Raw genomic sequence first — 19629 nt, forward strand, 5'->3', positions numbered from 1 at the left:
GTTTGGATTTCAGAAGAGTAAGAGTAATTAATCCCACTCCAGTCAAATAACAGTAGAGTAGAGAAAGTATTACACTTTGAAAGAATTTTATAGAACAATAAAAGTTCAAATTGTTTATTTCAACTATTTTAATGCAGAATTAAACATTGTAAATTATAGTGCACATAAAATATGAATACTATGCTAATTAAGAAAAATATAAACAAATTGAAATATATTTTAAAATTGTAAAAAACAAAAGAATAGCATTACTTAAAATCCCATTAAACTGACATAAGTGCACAGCTATTAAGATCTTGTGAAATAAATGCAAATGTAATTATTATAAATTAATACTGGAAAAAAGCACAAAAAAATAACACAAAGGTGATTCCACAGACAACATTTCAAAACCACTAGCAAATGAAGTAATTAATAAAATCAAAAACTTGACCGTAATTGAAACAATACAACAGTGAAATTAATCATAATCAATTATCAATTAATCAATCACATATAAAAAACTATTTAACATAACATCATAAATTTAACATCTGTCCACCCTATGACTTAAAAAAACTTTAAAAAGATATTTAATGACTACACAAAAATGTAACACTTAAAAAATAGAAAAAGAACATTATTTCAATAGTCATTATTCAAATAGGGCCAGATGTAGGAAGGCTTTTGCGCCTTGCAAACGGTGAAAAACGCCGTTTGCAAGGCGCATAAGCCCTTACACGATGCAGAATCACAAATAGGGAGGGGTGTTCCTTTCCTATTTGCGACCGCATCGCAATGTAGAGTTGATTTGTGACCGCAAAAGTGGTCGCAAATCAACTCGCAGTTACCATCCACTTGAAAAAAACCGAAACAAAAAGGTTTTGGTATTTTTTCTATTTGCAGCTCGTTTTCCTTTAAGGAAAACGGGCTGCAAAGAGAAAAAAAAAAAACTGCTTTATTTAAAAGCAGTCACGGACATGGTGGTCTGCTGTCTCCAGCAGGCCACCATCCCCGTGAGTGCCTAGACTCGCTATGGGGTCGCAAACTGCGACCCACCTCATAAATATTTATGAGGTGGGTCTTTGCGACCCCATAGCGAGTTGCAGAAGGTGTCTAAGACACCTTTCTGCATTTCCTTTTGCGAGTTGCAAATTGCGAGTCGCTGGGTCTCGCAATTTGCAACTCGCAAAAGGAAACCTACCTACATCTGGCCCTTAGTGATTTCATGAACAGAAAAAACATACTTATTTTAAATATGGTTTAATTTATTTAATTCTCCACCCTATTTCCTTTCTAACCCACTAACCCTTTATTAAATGTAACATAGTATTAAAAATATATTTATACTTCAGAATCAACAAAATAAATTAAAAAAGAATGATACAATTAAACAATTGCCATAATTAATAACCAATTAAATAAATAAATTAAAATTGGAAATATGAAGCATTAAATTAAAATAATTAGTACTTAATTACCTTCCCACCCTATTCCCCTAAAAACTCAACTAATAAAATATAGCTTACACTTAATATTTATAGAATTAAAATACACATCAATTTTAAAAACATACATTTTGAAAAGCAATGCAACAATTAATATAATTGAATAATCAATAAATAAGTAATTTACAGTGCAACTACACCTCCGCCTCAAACACCTGAAATTCAGATATGGCCTTCGGTGATATTGCTCACAATCCACAACAATAAGACCACAGATTTCACAGACCCCAGCCAACTTTAGGGTACCTGGAGGCACTGTCTCCCACTGGTATAGACATCGGGATAGGCACTGTTCCCCATGCCTGGACCAGATCATCTTTGCTCTACCTAGATGTGCACCTAGAAGAGGAACACCTCTGACTGGAAGAAGTTGTGAAAGAATGACCTGATTGTCCTCGTAAAGACACCCACATGAGGGACAAATCCTGGTTCCCTTTGACTCAAACTCCTGGACCAGCCCCAACCCTTTACTATAATGGCCTTGCCCCAACTGCACTACAAGAGAATGTATGCTTCTCACACCACAAACGTGGGTCTCCCCTCCTCCCTCTCAGCATCACTGCCTGTACATTGAGCACCTCAACTCTTGTCCACCTCTTCATCATAGCAGATGCTGATAGGATGCAAACCCGCACTCCAATGCACATCCAACCACTTGTCCACAGGTACCTCCAATCAACCCACTCTGGGTGGGGCCTTCTTTGCCCGTTCAATACCCTTGGCCCCCATACACACACCACTGAGGTCCAGCAATTGGTAGCCCCATTCTCAGAAACCTCATTGCGCGACCCAGGTCACAATCCTGGGGAACAGACCGTTTACCCCTTCCCCCACAGATGGCCCATTGTTCAACCTACACTATTTACACAAACAAGCTATGTCACGGGACACACACCTGGGCCTCCTTCAGGTACAATTCCCTTGGTTGCATTCCACCCCAGAATATTTATCTGAATGCCAAAATTCTTGACACAGAGCTCCTGCCTCTCTGTAGTGTCCCTGAATATTAACAACCTCTCCAGCTCTGTCAAACAAAAGAAGGTACTTGACTACATGCAGTCCCTATATTCTGTACTCTTCAGTTGTAAATCTAAATCCCTCAATCAGGGTACCCTTCATGAGGTCATAGGAGTTAGAATCTGCCTCATTCAGTGTCAGGAGCCAATCCCTGCACTTTCCTGAGAATAACTGCCACATCAGTGTGCCCCAATGTTTCTTTTCAATTTCACACCCAATGCAGGCTCTTTCAAAGGCTGAAAACCATTTTACCATATCATCTCCTTCAGTGAAGGGAGGGACAACTCCTTTTAGGAGTTTATTGGTGAAAGATTTCTTCTTCAACACTTGTATGCTGCCACCAGAGATGGATCCTAAGCCCAACTCTTTCCTTTGTTTTTCTTTTTCCAAGACCTGACTCTCTAAGGCAGGTCTCTTGGTGAGCCTGGCAATATTCAGGCAATATTCAGGTCTGTTTCTGTGGTTGCACTAGTGCTACTGGTAGATGAGCTACCCTCATATCTCTTGTCTACGAGGTCTTCATCCAGCACAGATGCATCATATCTATCTCATCTGGGGGATTACCTCTTTCATGCTGGGCCACCAGAAACCTAGGTTTTGTCTGTTTTGGGGCTCTATCTAGTATGAATTTTTGTATATTCTGCACAACCTCCTTAATTGATCACAGATAATTGCCTCATAAGGTTCCAGGTCGGGCTCCTGGTTTCTGGCCTCTCTATCAGACATATTATTTTTCTAAAGTTGGGACCTTTTTAGAAATTTAGGATCCCTTTTTGGATAGGCCAACTAAAGTAAGGACTTTTGAAACTTTCTGCTAGAATTGTGGGGATCTAACCCGGGCCCTAACAAATATTTAAAAAATTTGCAAAAAATGATTAGTCAATTAAAAAAATCTAAAATAATTAACTAAAGGCAATTTAGCTGTGTGCTCATAAAACTGACAAAGTGGTATCAGCAAATGCAAAATCTTTATCCCACCAATGATACACCAAATGTAGGAGGCTGGCCCTCTATGTAGTGTGTAAAACTAGGCACACTGTGCAGGGGGTCCAGGCAATGACACATTGGTTGCCAGAGGTAAAAACTAGATTACCAAATGCTCAAATTTTTTAGGTAGTTGGTCGAGCAGTTAGGCCAATTTTTAAGAAGTGCAAAGCATTTGTTGTGCTCACAGTATTTATCATGCATGACACACATTCAAAGGAATAACTCAAGACCAATTTATAAGAACACTTCAGATTTTTCTATAATTTTTAAGACCAAGATTATCAAAATTGGGTAAGTACTTTTTAAGATATTGATTTTTGAAGTTTTAATAAATGTAGTCTTTCTGTGTGTAATTACGCACCACTGGAATCAATAGGTAGTCACTTTTAAAAATGCATATAAAATCACACATTTGTTTCACCAAGTTCTTCTTTTGCAGGCTAGTCATGGTCATCAGTGGGCACGCTGTGTCAGCTGGAGAAGTTCAGGAGGCTCCCTGTTCCAGCGGGAGCAGCCATGAAAAGTCTCTAGGAGCTGGAGCAGGGCCAATGCGGGAGACCACTTAGAAAAGGTCTGTTCTTGCAGCTTTAAATGTGGTGCCTTAGTTTCCCCTCAGAGTGTTGAGATCACAAGAGGTGAGGGACCCTTGGGGAACAGCTTTTTCTTCATTGCAGGGCACAGGGTGGCTGGGTGCAGAGTAAATTGGTGAGCCAGAGGCTGTGTGCAAAGGAGCCCTTTGGATCGGGAGGTAGGTCTCTTTGTCAGTCACTTACAGGACAACGGGTGCACTCTGGTGGGAAGTCTGGGGTGTTCCTAAAGTCCCTCAACTAGGGCTTCCTCCTGCTCCTTTTCAGCTCTAGGTGAGCTGAGTTTCCTGATGTCCAACGTCAGCTGACCAGTACCCAGGGTATTGGCACAGTCCGGCCAATGGAGGGCACAGTGGCACCAAATTTGGCACACTTGTGGCTTTTGTCCTGGTAGTTGTTAGTGTGTTGTTGAGTCTGGCTGCATTTCCGATTCGGGAGATATCAGCCAGTCAGTCAGTGACCCTCACTAGGTTGTTGTTTCTTAGTTTGTTGCGGAGTGCTACCTCCACTCTGGAGGGAGGTCTTGGGCGATTGGTGAAGCCAGTAGGTCCTCTGGGTTTCTTGAGATCAGTCCAGTGTCTAGCTTCTCCGCAGCGGCAATTGTCTGGACCTGGGTGCAACAGGCAGGGTTTGGCGCCTTTTCTTGCTGCAGCAGGTCCACAGTTCTTGTGCCTTGGATCTTCTTGGTGCTGGTCTTCCTTGCATCCATTGAATTTGATTTCTTGGTATATGGATGCCCACTAAATATTTAATTTAGTGGGCGTTTTAGGGGACCTGGTAGTGTCCAATGGGACTCTTACCTTTGGGTGGCTACACCACTTACAGTGACCACTTCCTGTGGAAAGGGTCACTTCCCTAATCTTAATTGGCTATTTTCCTTCCATCTAAGATGGAAGAAAATAAAATGGAGGGTCAACTTTGCAGGCAATACCTTAGGGGTGGTGCATGCCAGGTGGGGCCACTTCTCCTACCCTTTGTGTGGTTTCCCACCTTTGCTCCAACCAAAAGAGGGGATTTGCAAAGGGTTAGGCCATCTGCTGATAGTACCACACCTGGGGGTTGAGTTTCAAGGGCAGCAGCCCTTTGAAGCTCACCGCCAGAGCAAAGCACATTCCTGAGGGAGGGGGTGTTAGCTCCTCCACCCAGAAAGGGCATTGTCTTACAAGCCAGAGAGACAGGGCTCTCCCTTGGGTTTGTATATTGCCTTTCTGGAGGTGGCGTGCTGGATAGAACCATTCAACAACCCTGCCATGCTAGTTTTGCAGGGAAAATCTCTAAGGTGACCCCTGGGTACATTTAGGGATAAATCCAAAACTGGTACCAGTTTGGGTTTATCTTTCTGAGCTGTTTGATACCAAGAAACCCAGGGTTTAGAGTGACCATCATGCAGCTGGGAAACTCGTGCTGACCAGTGTCCAGCACATGTATTAAAATGGCTGCTCTGTTCACTCTCTATGTCCCAAGTTTGGCAAAGGACACATTGGGGGAATAATGCTCAGGCAGCTATGCCCTCACATACAATATGAAACTCTGTCTTAGGACTGTAAGGCCTGTCAGAGGGGTGTCTTACCCATAGTACATGCAATGTATGGTGGACAGGGCTCACAAGCAGTGTGCCATGTCGAGTTTGTGTTTTAGGTTTGTACCAGGACACTTAGCCTGCAAGAGCAGTGCTGGGTGCATCTGCATGCATGGCCCTAGAGGATGGCACAATCAGTGCTGCTGTCCTCAGGGGCCACATAGTTCCCCATGCCCTGGGCGCATATTTACCCATTTGCTAGGGACTTATAGTGGTAGTTAAGGGTGTATCCAATTGTGCCAATGCATCACAACAATTTTAGGGAAAAGAGCTCTGGCCCAGGTAACCTGGTTAGCAGGGGCCATGGGCAGTATAACTTCTAGGCTACATCAATGTCAAACAAAAGGTGGGGGCCATGTTAAAAAGAGGCCTTTTCTCACAACCACAATAACATCAACACTACCAACCTCCTTGCAACATGAGAAGCATCGGATTCATCCAACTAATCCACAACTGGAGGCCCACCACAGGCCATCCCATCCCATCTTCACCTCCAGTGACGCCTCAGTTTTAGCACACCACAGGACACACCTGGACCAAACACTCCATTGTCAACTTCAACATCAGCAGCTTGCAGAATTCCACCCCAGTCTGCTCAGAGCCCCCACCACAGCCAGAGGAAAGTCTCAAATGACAGATGGATCAATGCTCTAAATACTACCCACCCCATCTCCTCCAACAACCAAGACCAGAATGTCAGAAATGTCAACAACTGGATCACCAACTGCACTGACAGCATTGCAACTATCAGCAACAATACCCACAGAAAGTCCACCAAGCAGGCTAGATGGTACACTGAAGAACTCAGAACCACTAAATGACACTGTAAACAACTGGAAAGGATATTCCACATAAGCAAGGACATGACTGACAAGACAGCCCTTTACCTGTGCCACAGATAGTTGAGAGAATCAAAGTAAATGGCCTTAGCCTCGCCCCTCAAAACAATCTCTAATAACAGTGAAGAACTCTTCAACATCATCTAGGAGTTATCCAACCCCCTCAGCTGCAACAGTCAACATTAACCCCTCACAGGAACTCTGCGACAACCTTGCAAACTTCTTGCATGACAAAATTGCCAACTTCTACAGAAACTTCAAACCTCAGCCCCAGGCCCCCAACACCTTCAAGCAACACAACAACACCTCTATGACCACAGACATCTTGCTAACCAAATCGAGCCAGCTTGCCCCACAGGACACCACCTCCATCATGAACTCTGTCCACTCAGGGGCATCAACCGACCCATGCCCCACTATATCTTGAAACTATGCAAAGACAGAATCATCCAGGAACTCACCACCTTGTATACCTCAATTGCCACAACCACCATCCCTAAGGACTGGAAACATGCCGAAGTCAGCACCTTACTAAAGGAACCATTGTCAGACTCCAGCGTACTCAACATCTGCTGACCGATCACCCTGCTCCTGTTCCTGGCCAAATTGCTGGAAAAAGCCAATAACCAACAATTCTCCTCACATCTGGAATAGAACCTCCTACTTGACTCTTCCCAATCCAGATTCCACATCAACTACAACACCAAGACAGCCCTCATTGCAGCTACTGACGACTTCCGAGCACTCCTCACAGAGGAAGGACTGCAGATCTAATCCTCCTAGACCTCTCGGCAGCCTTCTTCGATGGAGTCTCCCATCATACACTCATCACGAGGCTGCATAACATCATACACTCATCAAAAGGCTACATAACATAGGCATCCAAGGAGCCTCTTTCAGATGGATTGCCCCTTTCCTCACAGAAGAAAACAAAAGTCTGCCTTCCCCCTTGACCTACGAGCCCAAGGAAATCATCCGTGGAGTACCTCTGGCCAGCATTGTCAAAACCCACAGACTCAACATCTTATCATATGCCAACAACACACAACTCATCCTCTCCCTCTTTGAAGATACCACCAAGTGAAAGGCCAACTTTCCCAACTGCATGACAGACGTTGCCAGCTGGGTGAAGGACAGCTGCCTGAATCTCAGCACAGACAAGACCGAAGAACTGATGTTCAGAATCAAAAGCTTCCCATGGGACGCATCCCGGAGGCCCTCAGAACTCAGCCTCACTCCTACCTTGCTGATCATGCTAGGAAACTAGGCATCATTCTGGACAACAAGCTAACCATGATGACTCAGGTCAAATGTGCCTCCTCCTACTGCTTCTTCATCCTCTCCATGCTTTGTAAGTTATTCAAATCAATCAATCAATCAAGGATTTGTAGAGCGCGGCTAATCACTCATAGGATCCCAAGGTGCTGTATATGGGCATGCTGCTCAGTCAAAGAGCCAAGTCTTGAGGTCTTTCTTGAACTGCTTCAGTGATGCAGTCTGCCTGAACTTGAGAGGTAGTGTTTTCCATGTCGGGGCTGCTAGGTAGGAGAAGGATTTTCCTCCTGCTGTACTTTTACGGATCTTGGGGATGGCTGCAAGGGTAAGCTGGGAGGAACGGAGATATTTGTTGGGTACGTAGAAAGTGAGGCAGTGGTTGAGGTATACCAGTCCTCTGTTGTGCGGTGCCTTGTAGGTGTGGATCAGGAGTTTGCATGCAATTCACGTGTTAACTGGGAGCCAGTGTAGGTCTCTGAGGTGGGAGGAGACATGGCTGTCGGGGGATATCCAGGATGAGTCTGGATGCTGAGTTCTGGACTCTTTGTAGTCTTGAGTGAAGTTTCTTGGTGATGCCGGCATAGAGGTGCATTGCTGTAGTCCAATTTGCTAGTGATGAGTGCGTGGGTGACTATCTTCCTCATGTCGGGGGCAATCCATTTAAAAATCTTTTTCAGGAGTCAAAGGGTGTGGAAGCATGACGAAGAGACAGTGTTGACTTGGCAGGTCATTGATAGAGAGGAGTCCAGAGTGATGCCCAGGTTGCATGCATGGTCAATGAGTGCGGGCCGTTACCAGAGTGGTGGACCACCAGGATTCATTCCAGGCTGAAGGGGTGGAGCTGATCATGAGGATCTCTGTATTTTTTTTAGTTGAGCTTGAGGCAGCTGGTTGAGGCAGCTGGTGGCGACTGCTCTCATCAAGTTGTGGAAATTCCTTTTGGCTTGAGCAAAGTCCTTGGACAGAGAAAGGATCAAGTGGGTGTTGTAGGCGTAGGAGACTATGGGGGTTATTCCAACTTTGGAGGAGTGTTAATCCATCCCAAAAGTGACGGTAAAGTGACGGATATACCACCAGCCGTATTACGAGTTCCATAGGATATAATGGACTCGTAATACGGCTGGTGGTAAATCCGTCACTTTTGGGACGGATTAACACCTCCTCCAAAGTTGGAATAACCCCCTATGTTTAGCTTATGTTGTTTGGTGATCTTGGCAAGCGGGGCCAAGTAGATGTTGAAAAGCGTCGAGCTGAGTGAAGATACTTCACTCTGCAGCAAGTGTATTTAGGTTCTGACCTGAACGGCAGTAGTCTGACCCTCTGTGTTCTTCCAATGAAGAAGGACCTGATCAACTCCAGGGCTTTGACTCAGATGCCGGCTTCGTGCAGTCTGTTGGAGAGGGTGGAGTGAGAGATGGTGTCAAATGCGGCAGAGAGGTTGAGGAGGATGAGTGCGGCCGTGCCTGCACAGTCCAGTATGATGCGTATGTCATTGGTGGGTGCTACGAGTGTGGTTTCAGTGCTGTGGTTGCTTCTGAATCCGGACTGGCATGGGTCTAGGACGCAGTGTGATTTGGCTGATTTTGGCTTGCTTCCAGTCTGAGGAAATGTGAGGTCTCGAAAGATAAGTTGATGGTTTGGCAGAGCTCCAGTGCTATGGTGACGCTGGCCAGGTTGAGGATGTGATGAGGGCACAGATCCAAGGGTGATCTCGAGTGGATGGAGTTCATCAGTCTTTGGGTGTCCTCTATGGTGATGGGGGTCAAGGAGTTCAGTATCTGGTGAGGTGCTAGGTGCATGATGGTGAGCGGTGTTGGTGGGACTTGGTTCCTGAAGTCTTCGCAGATATCCTGGATCTTACGGTGAAAGAAGGTGGCGAGATTGTTGCAGAGGTCTTGGGAGGGAGTGATAGAAGAGGTGTCTGTCCCAGGGTTTGTGTACTCTTTGACGATGGCAAAGATCTCTTTGCTGTTGTGAGCGCTGGTGTTGAGGCATGCTTGAAAGGTGGCTTTTTGGCAGCTCTGGTGTTCTGGTGGTGCGTGGTGACTGCATTTTTGTAAGCAGTTCTGTCTTCGGTTGATTTGCTGAGCCTCCATTTACATTCCAGCCATCTTCAGGAGAGCTTGGATTCCTATAGGTCTGTCGTAAACCACTTGGGTGTTTTGCTCTGTTGATTCCCTGCTGTTTTCTCGGGAGGCTACGTTGGTTGTGCAGTTTGAGAGCCAGCAGTGTAGGATGCAGATTCATTTGCGTCCGGTGGGAGGGAGTGGTTGAGAAAGTTGGTGATTTGTGCTTTCGTGACTTTGCCCCAGTGTCTGTCAGGAGGATGGGGGGTGTAGTGGCGTTCAGTGTTCTTTGTGTAGGTAAAGTGGATGCACTTGTGGTCGGTCCAATGGTGTTCGGAGGTGTGGGAGATGGTGATGTTGTCCCCTTCTGAGAAAATGAGGTGAAGAATGTGTCCGACTCTGTGGGTGGGGACATTGACGAGTTGTTTGTGGCCAAGAGTTGTGACATTGTCCAGGAGGTTTGAGGTGTTGGACTCCTCGTGGGTATCAAGATGGAAGTTGAGGTTGGCGAGTAGGATGTAGTCGGAGGAGGTGAGCGCATGGGGCGCGATGAGGTCGGCGATGTCTTCACAGAACTGGGGTCAAGGTCCGGGTGGTCTGTAGATGAGGGTGCCATGTATGGAGGTTTTTGGATTGGTCTGGATCTGGAAATGTAGGTGTTCGTGAGTTGACAGAGACTGCGACTCGATGGTGGTAGTCAGGCGAGGTTGTTCTTGTAAATTATGGCAATGTCTCCTCCAGGCCGGTTGGCTCTGTCCTTGTGGATGATTTTCTAGTTGTCCAGGATGGCCATGGCGATGTCTTGGGCAGTGTTGGAGGTGATCCAAGTCTCCATGAAGGAGGCAATATCCAGGGTTGTTGAGTCGAGGAGGTCCCAGACCTCTACTGCGTACTTGACGAGGGAGCGTGTGTTGAGGAGTATGAGGTGGCTGTCCATGCTTGGGGCAGGATCATGGGGTGGTCCTTGGAGGGCGCTGGAGAAGGCACGACAAGGAAAAGGTCCATGGGTGTTACTAGGGTTACTCAGGCTAGCCAAGGCTACCCCCAAAGCTCAAGACGCAACATCACCTTGGCCCTCATTTTCAGCTGACTGTACTGTGGCAATCCTCTCTACTCAGGGATCACAGCTTACCTCCTCTGACAACTACAGACTATACAGAATGCTGCAGCCAGACTTGTCCTAGATCTCCCTAGATGAACCCACATCACCCCCTACCTGAGGAAACTCCACTGGTTCCCTGTACAGAAAAGACACCAATGCAAGCTCCTGGCCCACACATACAAGGCCATACACTACAACTACGGACCTGCCAGCACCTGGATACCCTCACGTGTGACAAGAAGCACTTTACAAATCTACTGATTGATTGATTGAAACACCCACCCCATACAACATACAGGCCAAAGCCAATGGGGTGAAAATCCCACTCATACCTAAACCTAACAAAAACAGGTTGAGTTGAGGAAACTAAAGACCAATATCTCCTTTAAATGCAGACGCTAAAATACTGACCAAACTCCTCATGAACCGCCTCAAGCAGGTTGTACCCTCCCTAATTCACAAGAACCAGGTGGGATTTGTTCCATCCAGCTCCTTCACATCCCGTCTCTGAGCCTTATCCCATGTCCTGTAGGCAGTGCACAGCAACAGGGATGAAAAATGTGTGGTCTCCTTCGATGCCAAGAAGGCATCTGACAGAATAGAATGGAACTCTATTTTCAGGTGCTATGACACATCAGCATAGGACCAAATTCAGGAGCTGGGTGTAAAGGTTTTATATCCACCCAAAGGTGACAGTGACCTGTAGTGCCTATACTTCTACGCCCTTCAACACCCACAGGGGAATGAGGCAGGGATGTCGTCTCTCCCCCTGCTCCTTATTCTTGCTTTGGAGCCCCAGGTGATTCTCATATGGAATTCACTAGACATACATGGTGTACTGACACCAGGAGGGGTTCATACAGTAATTCTTAATTTTGCTGTTATCACCGCATCACTACACCTCACACTGTTCCAATATGGACACCATATTATCACTGGCACAGGATGTCTTCATCCTATCCCTAGCCCAGAACAATTGCCATACCATCATTATTTGAATCCTGGCAACTACATATTTCATAATCAACTACCACCCTAACAACAGGAGGAATTTAATTTCTCCGACCACAGTGACCAATTTCAGTCTCTCTTTCAACATAATTAGTAAGCACACCGCCTAATATTTTTGTGGGTATCTTTTTATTGGAGTGTCAGGAGCTAAGCAGCAAAGGCTATCCAGCCAGATCATCTACAAACAAAGAAAGGAACTGTCAAAAGACATGAAATTGTGAGCAAAAGGTGGTTACAGACTTTGCATAATTCAAACGAGAAAAGGCATTTGTCGATTGAAACAGGCTGATACCTCTTTTGCCTCTCAGTAATACTCCGCTCCTTCCTTTCTGCAAACCACAACTTCAGAAGGGTGAAACCTCACCTGTCCCCCAAGTGTCCTCCCACATTAGTGTCTGAAAACCCTAAATCAAATGAAAATACAGTATTCAAAGAAAGGCGTAAGATTCACAATCACATTAGTAAAATAAGTCTGTTGCCCTCTATTGTGGAGGAAGCACTGAGGTTGGCGGGCTCTCACTCAATTTGGCACTTCCACTAGGTTTCATGAAGTAAGTGGGTACAAATCATACTGCTCCCCAACCACTCCATAGCGAGAATAGACCATAGTTTATGGTACTAATGAGTGATTGGTGGGCAGTCAGTCTTTTCCAATTATATGCTATAGTCAGTTTAGTGGCCCTCAAACACTGAAACACTGTATGCCACTCCTGTTTTTTCATCCCTTCAAATATGCAGATTTTAGGCCCTGGAGCATCACTTCAGATAGCAAGAGGAATGGATAGTTTATTATGGGCCTGATTTAGATGTCAGCTTAGGGAATACTCTGTCACAAACATGACGGATACCCTGTCCACTCTATTAGGATCCTCATATGATAGAATGTGATCTTAATATGGCAAATGGAATATCTGTAATGTTTGTTATGGAGCATTCCCCTCTGCCGACTTTTAAATCAGGCCCTATCTCCCTTACTATGTTTGACACCCTATGCCAAAAGGGGAAGGCAAACAAACAATTCTACCAAATGAGCAGTGCCTTCCCCAGAGCACCAGAACCCCTCCAACATTTGAGGAAACACTGCAATACATACAATGCAGTACTCAGACAGTATAGCATCAACCATACCCACTTTGTAATATATCTTCTTTCCCAGGATGGAAATTGAGGATGATTGAATATTCTTTCCCTGCCTCTCAACTGTTTCTGTGTAATATGTTTGCAAAGCATTTATTCCCCTTAGTCACTGTGTTTCCACCTCAGTGGGATATCATGTGATAGGAGTATTTTATACAGGCTAACAATGGTACCCCTTGTGACCACCAATTTTGGAAAGAGATTCTCAAACTGAGTCTTATCTCTAATAGCCTCCAAGCACAAAGAAGGGTTTGTTATCCATTTTTGGATCTGAGCATAGTGAAGGTGCTCAGTATCTGAAAGGTTAACAGTTGCTTTGCATTGCAGGTAGGTGTTAGGGATAGCATGTTCAAACATATCTGAAATGATCCTGCAATCTTACACCCTCCAAGTATGAAGTTTCTGTTTTTCATAGATGGGGGGAAAAGCTGCATTGTAGTGTATGGGGCTGCAGTGAGATGGATATGTTACCCACCCCAAGCTGTTGCATATGTATCCCAAGTTTTCAACATGGTGTGCACTGGTGTGCTGTGGTAGCTGTTTGTGGATCTCTATTGTTTAGACATCCTCACCAGACCCAAAAGGGTCTCTGAACTATGGTGTGATCCATTATGTGCACATTTTTCTCAGAGTCCAGTGTGGACCAAATCAACCACCACCCTCAACTAAGCAGCTGCTTAGTCATGTGGAATACTTGATGCTGCTAGGTCCCTGCCTCTCTAGGCTGGGTCAGCAATATCTTAAGAGTCCTAGGGGTTCTCTCCTTCCAAATGATGTCCAGAAGCCATTGCGGGATTTGTTTCTAATATGTTCTGTCAAGCCAGATTTAAGGTGCCTGGAACACATAGAGGAGGTGTGGAGGAACACTCATCTTTATTACACTAATCCTACCAAGCAAAGAGAGCACCAAAAGTTCCCATAAAAGTAGATCTTTTTCCATAACCACTACTAAAGATGGGTGGTTAGAAAGAAAAAAGTTACCCTGGGGTTCTCCTAATCAGTCTTTCTCCCATGATATCGCCTTTAGATTCTGTAACAGCGTGACCCTCTACTAGAAAATCTGGTCTAGTTTCCACGTTGAGAACATGCTGGCCCACCGAGTTGGCAATGGAGTGTAGCTCTGTGATTTTTAACCCCCCAGGTTGGAGCGCAGCCGATCTAGGCTTTTTTCAAGGTCCTGTAAAAATTCTTCCAGCGCTCACCCTTGAAAGTGCTGAGGCTCTCTAGCAAGCCCAACATGGTCAGGGCCCTGATAAACAGAAGGACAGGATGTTGAGGGGAGGCAAGATCACCAGGACCTACTGTCTCAGGCCTTAGCAGATTGTGATAGGCCTAGAGGCCATCAAGAACAGATTTCTTCTTGGGGGAGGGTCTAAGGTGGGAGTCACCCCTCAATTCCCATTTGTAAGAATTTGATTGAGGGGTGTGAAAAGTCTACTCAAGTAACAGCCACACTCCTTGACAAGGTGAACCATAAAAGTCACTCACTTAATCTGTGCTTAACCCTCTGATAGCTTGGTACAAAAGCAGTCAGGCTTAACTTGGAGGCAATGTGTAAAGTAATATAGCAGCACACCAACAGTAATAAAGTGAATACACACCACAAGAAAAATCCCAAACCAATTTAGAAAAGTAAAGTCAATTTTAATAAATACAATGATGCCATAATGAAATACAATTAGCAGAAAAAGTTATGTATTTGTATAGTTTTTAGTTGAAATCCAGCTCCTAAAAGATCAAAGTGCCAATCACAGCTATCTGGTTGCACAAGATTGGGGAAAAGGCAGACCCTAAATCGATTGCGATGGAGCGTACGTCACCCGAGATGGAATGGGCCCAGTCTCGGCTTACCTTTGAGTTTTGAAAATATTCTGAAGAAAAGTCCAGGAGAAGGTAGAGTTCAACAGGGCAAGGCAGCAGCCTGTAGACTGTATCCAAGGAAGTGTTGTCATCGTCGGGGAGTCACTGGATGAAGTTTTGGTGAAGTTGTTGTAAATTTCAGAAAAAAGTTCAGAGTTGGAATAAAGTACCAGCTTGACAAAGTTGCTGTCGTCGGTGGGGATCCTGTCACTTTCAAGCACGTTGAAAACATTTTCCTTTGGACTTAGACAACATTTTGAAAGTCCAAAAACCTCCTGTAGAACGAAGATGCAAGCTGAAGCCAAAGAGGGCTTCAGGAGGCCGGATACCATCACTGAAAGGTCATGCTGAACAGGATTTGCTGCTGCGGAAAAAAACACAGTGGGAGCGATAGCAAAGTAAGGCTAATTTACGATACACCTTGGGTGGATCGGATAGCATTTATTTCCCAGTCTTCTGTCAGTTCATCTGGCACTGTTTTCTGACAATTTCTTTAACTCCCATGTTTTAGGTTTAGATAGGTGCAGCAATTCTAACACCATTTCCAAGGGTCCAGGAACTGGCTGGCACCACTTAGGGGGACTAGGTCTCACTCCACCAGAGGCCAGGTGCAGGGTTTAAGGTACCTGGAGCTTGTTATGTCCATGTAGTTCACACACGTGGTCAGACAACCAACCCTTACAGTCACTTCTGGAACTCCTGGGTTCAAGAAGATGGTCCTTCTCTCCTTAAAGTAGAAAGGCAGGCATCAAGCAGCATGGCAGTCCTCTGGGGAGCAAGACAGGCCTCAAGCAGAAGGGCAGTCCTCTGGTAGCAGCACAGCGGCCTTCGGGGGATCAAGGCAGGCTGCAAGCAGCAGACAGTCCTCTGGGGTGAAGGACAGTCCCTCTGAGGTCTTCTACAGGTCCAGGAGTGTACTGAAATGTGGTTCTGAGGCTTTAATAGTTATGCCTGGTGGCAGCCGTTGAAGTGGGGGAATTTTCTATACTTTTTCCACACCTGGTTCTTGAATGTCCTTCCCTTCACCTGCCAGGACTCCAAGGAGTCTGGGGTGACAAAAGACTAGTGTCAGGTTCCTTTGTGTGTGCTGGGGCAATCCCTTTGAAATGTAAACGGGGCAGGGAACAGTTCCATCCCAAACATCCTGTCGACACCTAGCCCCCCTTTGGATCACTGCCTGGAAGGAATACACAAAGTCTAACAACAGAGACATTAACAGTCATGTGATCCAGGATACGGGCAACAGGCACAAAATGGTTAGGACAAGAAACTTCCAACTTTCTAAAAGTGCCATTTTCCGAATTACAACTTGAAATCAGACCTTACCATCAAAGAGGATTTTAAATTAGGGTGCTCAGCCGCATTTACTCCCCACCTTACAAATGTGTTAGTCCTAAAATAATTTTAAGTTGCAGCCAGCACAAGTATGGCACTAACAGATGAAAGAGCACCCCAAATCCCACCCCTGTCCAGGATAGTTTGGAAAATAGAGATGGAGAAGCAACTCCTGGGCAACTTGTCTAAAACAGCATAGGGATTTACAATCTCACCAAAGGGCCCCTCTCTACTGATTTCAAGAGAACAGGCAGGAGCACTATGTCAAATATTTCTGAACTGTAGGACCCAGCACAACATTGCACACAATACCAGTGTCCCAGAGTCCAAGATGTAGTCTGTGCTGGTGACTTGTAAACAAAGAGACAGTGTCCAAAAAGAGAGAATATCATCCCTATGGGTGGCAAAACAGAATTAAATAACAGGCCGAGGCTCATGCCCCAAGACTTATGTCTAACTGGTTAATTAGCCTGCTGTTGGAGCGTGGAGTTATGCAGACAACCAATGGATGCACCCACTGTTTAGTGACCCAAATGTTACAGATCGAGTTCCAAAAATAGTCACTCACCGCAAATGGAAGGCACATGTCAGGGAGGTGACCCAGCCCAGCCTTGTCCGGCCACTGACAGATGCAGATAGGCTCAGTCTTGGTTCGGTCTTCACCTGGGCATGCATCCGGGCACGTCCTGCGCTGTGGGATTGCATGAGCACCTACCAGAGCTGGATGCAGGTGTCTCCTGGTGCCTTCAGGCGGCATCATTGGCCTGGGGCATGCTGCCCCTCCTCAGCCCCCTAAACAAAATTACCCATGCTGCTGGATTGCCGAATCGCTTAAAAGTGTGGCATGCAGGTGCCTCCTGGCGTGCTTAGGTGGCATCACTGGTGAGGACCAGCCTGATGCTTGTAGTCGCTCCACAGCCCTCTGAAAAAAATGGCCCATGCTGCAGGATTGCCGAAGTGCTTAAAAGTGCAGGATGCAGGTGCCTCATGACGCGTTTGGGTGGAGTCACTGGCATCAATGATGAGCAGCCTCCAAAGCCCCTGAACAAAATGACTCATGCTGTGGGATTGCCGAAGCGCCTAAAAGCGTGGGATGCAGACACCTCCTGGTGCGTTCAGCCGGCATCACTGGCGTCACCAGTGAGGAGCAGCCTTGGGCATGCAGTTGCTCTACAGCCCCCTGAACAAAATTACCTGCGCTGTGGGATTGCTGAACTGCTTAAAAGTGCAGAACAGAATGCAGGTGCATCCTGGTGTGTTCCAGCAGCATCACTGGTGAGGAGCAGCCTGGGACATGCAGTCCCTTCACAGCGCCATGAACAAAATGACCCACGCTGCGGGATTGCCAGTGTTTAAAAGTGCAGGATGCAGGCACCTCAAGCGCGTTGCCGAAGCGTCACTGACTGGAGGTGGCAAGACGAGGGGGGGGGGTGAAAAAAAATAAGAAAGAAAACAAATCCCTTACCTCTTTCCTACAGACAGAAATGGGTTTGTCTCCTCCATCCTCTTCTCGAAAGCACAAGGCTTCCAGACTCCTCGCCAATCACGACACTGCTGTCAGCATGAGTATGAGTGCCCTGCTTCGACACTCACAGAGGGAGTGGCAACCTGTGCACTTTCTCCACTCGGCTGGAGAAATGCAAAGTGCACATGTGTGTTTTGCCGCACTTAGGCTGCACTCCATTCCTCCCTGCAGCCCCATCCAGGCCTGCCCCGCCCTAACCTGGTTCAATGAAAAATAAAATGATAATAAAGCTTTATTATCATTTTACTTTTCCTTCCCTTTCTGCTGACAGCAGAAGGGGCGACGCTCCTCCGCACTAGCGGAGGAGCTGCCCCAGTGTGACATGCAGTCACTCACAGGCCCCTCAACAAAATGACCCCAAGGTTTTGTTGCACCGATTATTATGTGTGTTTTTCTTTTTTTAATCCCTTTTCCTTTGGCACCACCCAGTGACACACTCTGTCCCAGCGACTGCCGTCCTGTCATCTGTATTTTCTTTACAGTGCTCGGCGACCTACAGATCCTGTTGAGATGGCCACACCGAGAACTTCTTTTACCTGATTCTCAGTTGCACCAACATGTCTTCTCCAGTATTAAAATTATCTAACCCAGTTGTCATCCTATCCCGTTAATGCTCACTTTTTATAGAACTACCGTGTTATTCACATTGTTACCCAAGAGCGGCTGTGGAAACCGTTTAAAGGTAGAATCATTCTGGGACCACTAATAATATTTTGCGTGATACGTGATTCCCTCCTTAGAGACAATTCTGACTCCTTTTCAACTCCTTAAGAAACTACTACTCACGGTTGGGTAATCTGTTATCTTAGCAGTTCCCCATTTTTTGGACCCACTGTTCGTTTCAGTTACCTGACCAGTGCGCCCCCCTTCTACCTGACTTTGGGTGGGTATTTCTCACAGGACACCCATTCCATCATCAATTCGAAACGGACGGCAGTTGATGACCGACAAATTTAACTCACTGTTTCTTGTCCGAGTAACGTAAAACTAGAGAAATGTTCCTACCATAATATGAGCAATACCTTATCAAATACCTTCCCCACTGACTAATTCAGCTAACGATTTCCTCCCCGTCAACTGGACTAGTGATCTCTTCCTATCCGAATCGGGGTGATACCAGATCAAACTTCTTTCTTCACTTTCCACTCTTCACCTGCTTTGAACTACCAAATAGAGAATAAAACCCAACTACGCTTGACCGCAGTGTGTCTTGTCCCACAGTTTGACACCTCGGTCACTCAGTATAGTAAATAATTGTCTGCATTTCTCATGCGTTCTGAATATGATGCTGTGAACGTGCTTCATGTCTCTGCCTCAAATATGACACAGATACGTTTTGTGATCGAGTACTGCTGCTCCCATAATACCGTCTCAGGGAGCAGTGCAGGTGTTATGACGATACAAGAGCCTATCTGTGAAGGGCCTAAACCATCCAAGAAAGGCTAATGTTTTTCGTGTAGCTGAGTGCTGTTTTGCTCCAAACATCTTTCGAGCTCCACTCATTCTGTCTCTTTCAACCTCTTAACTTTTCAAAGAGTGAGAAAATATGTGGCTTTAGAGAATGAACCCATTAAAATCAATGGCAATTAAATTATAATTTTGTTAGTGAGGAGGATTTTATTAGCAGATGATAACAATAGTCTTTTGTAACCATTTGCTGGTTTCGAGGATGACGACGAGTGGCTGGACTGTTGACACCCTACAAATAAGAGTGAGGGTACAGGTATTGTGTTTTATCTGAGGAGGCCAAATGAATCACGCAGACTGGCCAACAATCCCAGCTTAATGTTCATCAGCTAGCTGCATTCAAGTCGATTTGATT

The 19629-nt window shown here is 45.6% G+C and overlaps 1 protein-coding gene across 1 annotated transcript in view; it reads right to left on the reverse strand.

Moving 5' to 3' along the window:
- LOC138301691 (deleted in malignant brain tumors 1 protein-like) overlaps positions 1-19629 on the reverse strand; it is a 592703-nt gene that overhangs the window by 513085 nt on the left and 59989 nt on the right. The window lies entirely within an intron of this gene.

The sequence above is a fragment of the Pleurodeles waltl genome, chromosome 6 (assembly GCF_031143425.1).
Source record: "Pleurodeles waltl isolate 20211129_DDA chromosome 6, aPleWal1.hap1.20221129, whole genome shotgun sequence".
NCBI lineage: Eukaryota > Metazoa > Chordata > Amphibia > Caudata > Salamandridae > Pleurodeles > Pleurodeles waltl.